The sequence below is a fragment of the Emydura macquarii genome, unplaced genomic scaffold (genome assembly GCF_026122565.2).
Source record: "Emydura macquarii macquarii isolate MOO-44397 ecotype Brisbane River unplaced genomic scaffold, CSIRO-AGI_Emac_v2 contig_67, whole genome shotgun sequence".
Lineage (NCBI taxonomy): Eukaryota > Metazoa > Chordata > Testudines > Chelidae > Emydura > Emydura macquarii.
The window spans coordinates 1,903,542-1,908,404 of record NW_027130204.1 but is presented as its reverse complement, the minus strand read 5'-3'; positions in this window follow the sequence as shown (position 1 = coordinate 1,908,404).

Below are 4,863 nucleotides of genomic sequence, written 5' to 3'. Positions count from 1 at the left end.
TGGCTCAGGAAGACTGGATAACTGCTTATCCCTCAGGATAGCTCTAGGGTGTGGTGAAAACTGGGATGCCTTTTCAGCAGAAAGAAACAAAAAAAGTTGGAAATTTTCTATGGAGATTTTTGTTTTTCAAAAAATAATAATTATTTTTTGGTTTTCAGTTCCCTCCCCCCTTCCCGTCTTTTCCCCTTGCCTTTTTCCATTTCTACAGATGCAACAGAAAAGAGAAAAGATCAGGGCCCCCACCTGGGGGGAAAAAGGGCACACTTTACCGGGGCTCAGAGGCCCTGCGGGGCCTGGCCCAGGCTGCAACCCCCATTACAATGAGGAAAAAATTGAGGCTAAATTGTAGATCATGCCTGAGGATATTTATAGAACCTTATTTCCCTGTATCTATGTATCTATTGTCCAGATCTTGTGAGATTTGCAAATCTTGGAGATTTGTAACATGGGAGGGGGCCTGTGATACAAGTTTGTACTGGGCCTGAAAAAATTACGCTTGGGCCCTGGAAAACATGGGAAAAGAGGAGAAAAAGGGGGAGGGGTAGACCCAAACAATGAAAAACAAACCTTGACAACCAACATTTTTTCAGTTCTCAGATATTTCAGTCTTGGGGGTGTGGGGACGGGTCATTGAAAACTCCAAAAAATGTCAATGTAAATGAAAACATTCCTGCAAAAATGTTGATTTAATTCAATAAATGTTTTTGATGACAATTTTTTGACCAAACCTGGATGATTCCCTCCAGGGTAGGGGTGGGGCATGTTGCTGGGGAACCGTGGATGAAGCAGAAGACCTGATTCCTATTCCCAGCTCTGCCATTGACCTGCTGGGGTGACTTGGGGCAAGTCACTTTGCCTCCTTGTGCCTCTGTTTCCCCATGTGTAAAATGGAGATAATGATGCTGCCCTCCTTTGAGATCTACTGCTGACAGGTGCTACACAAGAGCTGCTGTTGTCCTGGGGCTGCGTAGGCTGGGCCCACTCTGAGCAGAGAGAGGATTGCAGTTACTAGGGCAGCTTTGACCAGCCTTCAATGAGTTTGGACACATTTCTAAGTGGAGGAAAGTGGATCCTGTTGCCTGCACTGTGGCCTCTTTGTCCTTGCCCCACAGCATCAGCAAATCTGTTCACTGCCACACAGCCCAGAAGATTGCATCAGGCCCTGTTGTGTAAAACCTCATGACATCTGCAGGCAGGAGTCACTTGACATAGACTGTCTGATCAGTTTGCCAAGAAGGATCACTAAGACAGCGCAGGAGAGAGGGCTAGAAGTCAGGGATTCACAGTGTGATCGACTTCTCATTCCCAAGATGAAATCTGGGTAATACGGTTCTCTGCCTTAATGGGACATCGGACAAACGGCTCCTTGTGGGTTCAGGGTCTGCCCACACAGAGCAGCTTACAGGCTGGGGGCTCATATGGGTTCCCTGAAATCAGAAATTTAACACCAGCTGAGGATCTGGCCCTAAGTCTCTAGCCCTTACAGTTGTGGAGAAACAAGGAGCGGGAGGTGATCTCTTTTACTGGATCAACTCCCTCACCTTGTCTCTCTAACATCCTGGGACCGACACAACTACAACACTGCCCACAGTTGTGGAGAATGCATTCATGCCACGTTTTGAAGGTTAAGTGATGAACGCAATAATGGCTGCAGTCTGCAACAAAATTCTGAGAGAAGAAACTGCCCCGCTTATCACAAGGTGGTGTTAACTCTGAAACATAATGACTAGTAAATGTCAAGAGAATTAATTATTTCACATCTGATCTAAGCATTTACAGGAGAAGAGGGTGGATCAGATAATGAAGATCTGCACTATCTGCTGTGAATGATGTCTCCTTTTGGCATCAAGGTGGGCGGAGCTTGGGTAGTAGATTGAATTTGAAAGATGACCAATACTTTTTTGCATGCTATGTAACAAACAGTAAGAATGCCAGCTTGATCCCTGGGTAATTTTGTAGAAAATTATCTATTGATGTCTAGCTGAGCACATGTGATCTGGGAACAGCCCTGAGATGATAAATATGTTGTCCATTTTTAGAGTCTCTGACTTTGTCTGCACTTTAAATTGCTTCTTCTTCATGATCAAGGTGTCCAAAGAGGAAATTGAGAAAAAGGGGAATAAGGGGTTTCAGCAAACTCATGTGGTTGCAAGTTACAAACCCAGAGTCTGTTCCAAAGTCATCTGAGCCATCAAATTACAAAGACATTTCAATCACCAAGACCCCAGTAGCCTCAGATATGCAGTCGGAGTTGTTTACCACTTCTTAGCCAGAGATACGAACCCTTGCTACAAACACTCGTTAATTCTGTCTGTAGCCACTAGGGTCAGTATTATTTCCTCCATTTTGCAGATGCAAAGAATTTGTTAAAAATTAAACATATTCCTTTTTTTCTTCTATATGATGGATACAAGAGACCTGAAAATTTTTTGTTTTTTTTAAATTTCCTTCTTGTTTTTATCTCTGAAATGCTGAAAAAGTCAAATCAGATCTCCTTGCTTTTTCAGGAGGACTTCTTAGAGTTTTTAGATGTTGGTTATGAGCGCTGACACTTTAATGAAGGGGGTGAGGATGTTGAATCTTTAACCAAGACTTCCTTTCTTCCCAGTGTTTGTTAGCAATTTAAGTTGTTTAAAAAATTAACTACAGGCTTTAAAGATCCTGATTAAAAGGCCCTTTCCCATCTCCCCTCAGCTTTTTCTCTCTTGCCTCCTGGGATGTCAGTTTCACTAGTTCTCCATGCACCATAAGGTGTTTCAGACTAGATGTGATCAGAAATTCTCATTTAAAAAACCAAACACATGTTCCTCTCAAGATTTCACAATGAAAGGAAAAAGGACACAGGCCCAATTCTTTTCTCCCTTTGCAGGTCACCTTTCAGTGTAAAGCCAGAGGTCCTGACCTGTTATTTTCCTCTGTCACTTTCCCCCCGAAAGGTTCAATACAGGGAGGATATGGGAGGAGACTCTGCTTTTGTCTTTATGATAACCAGCACCATGGCCAAGTTCAAGCAGAGATCAGACTGGGCAGAGACAGATCCTGGATGGGTTCAGTTGACCACCACCCTGTACTTGTGTTGTCAGTCATAGCAGAGTGTTGAATGCCACTGTTCTGAGGGTGCTGCGCTGGTGCAGGGAACATGGCCTGCACCCCCTGCTGGGGGAACACTGAGAGTTGATTCACCCATATGAGTATGCAACATCCTGGTCAAAGGTGAATCATAGAAAATTAGAGTTGGAAGGGACCTCAGGAGGTCATCTAGTCCAACCCCCTGCTCAAAGCAGGATCAGCCCCAAATAAATCATGTCAAGCTGGGCCTTAAAAACCTCTAAGGATGGAGATCCCACCACCTCCCTAGGTAATCCATTCTAGTGTTTCACCACCCTCCTAGCGAAAAAGCTTTTTCCTAATATCAGGCCCTGTTGCCAGGACAGTGAATACTGCTTTAGGGGGACAGGGCGGCCTCCTATATAGCACAGGGGAGGAGGACTGGGGAGACCTCGGATCTAGCCCCAGTCCTGCTGCTGCTGGGCGATGGTGCCTCAGTTTCCCCACCTCTAAAATGGGGGTAATGATCATGAGCTCCTGTGTAAGGTGCTGTGTGACCTACAAAGGACAAGTGCTAGCTAAGAGATGTGCCTTGTTATGTCTACCAGGGCTGTCTAAACCTTTTCCATTCAACGGGGCGGTTTTGGATCAAACCAGGGGGGGGCTGGGCTCTTCGGAGAATCCAGCCAGCCCAGCAGCTGCCGCTAGCACGACGCTGGCTCCCTTGCATCGCTCCCCGGCGCACGTGTGTGGCCCTTTGCAGGCTTAGCATGTTAGCAGCGCCCCTGTCACCCCCTCTCCGCCCTTCTCGGCCAGCAGGCGGCGGCTCTCGGCAAAGCAGCTAAAAAGGATGGAGCGTCCGAGAGGATGCAACCCGGGCCACCCCGGCGGGGCTCGGGGAGGCAGCGGAGGGAGGGATGCTGCCCGGGAGCTGGGGGAGGCCGGTGGGGAGAGGCCGGGAGCTCCAGCTCCCCCAGCCACACACCCAGAGCAGCCCCTGGCTGCCCCAGCAGCCCGCGGCGGGGAGAGGGAGGGAGGCAGCGCAGCGAGGACGAGTGGCGAGACCTCCTGACCCGCTTTTCCGGCCGGGCCGAGGAGGTAACTCTCGGTCACCGGCGGCTCGGCAACGTGCGAGGGGGCGGGCTCCAGCGAGGGCGCCCCCGGGCCGGGCCGGGCGGGACGCGCAGCAGCTGCAGCCCCAGCCGCCGGGCCCGGGACACACGCGCGCGGCGCGGCTGCGGTCCAACAGCGAGCGAGCGAGCGAACAGCAGATTGCGGGCAGCCAATGGCGAGGGCAGCCTTAGGTGGCACCAAATTTCCGCCAGCCAATAGGATCCCCGCTCACGGCAAGTCTAAAGGCAGCATCGTTAGCGTGTCTCCCGTCATCACCGGGCCAGTCCTCAGCAACGCAGCAGCAGCAGCAGCATCCTCATCCTTATCCTCATCCTCACCCTCACCCTCACCGCCGGCGCAGCGCCGGGCCAGCCCCAGCCGCAAACTAGAGCAGCAGCCCCGGGTCCGTGGCAAGCACCAGGCCCCGAGACCCGTAGATCCCCCGGCCCTGGCAGCGGAGGGGGCGTGGTGCGGCTCCCGGGCTCCCCAGCGCACAGCCAGCCTCGTCGCCTCCCGGGAGAGGAGGAGGGAGGTGGGACGACATCAGCACGTTACACACCGGCACCAGCAGAGGCGGTGCGTGCGCTGAAGAGCTGAGCAGATCTGCCCAGCAGCAGCGGCGCAGCACGCAGCAGATCTCCCTGAAGAGAGAGACCAGAGCTGATCGCCGCCGAGGAGGCTGCAGGCAACACACACACACAC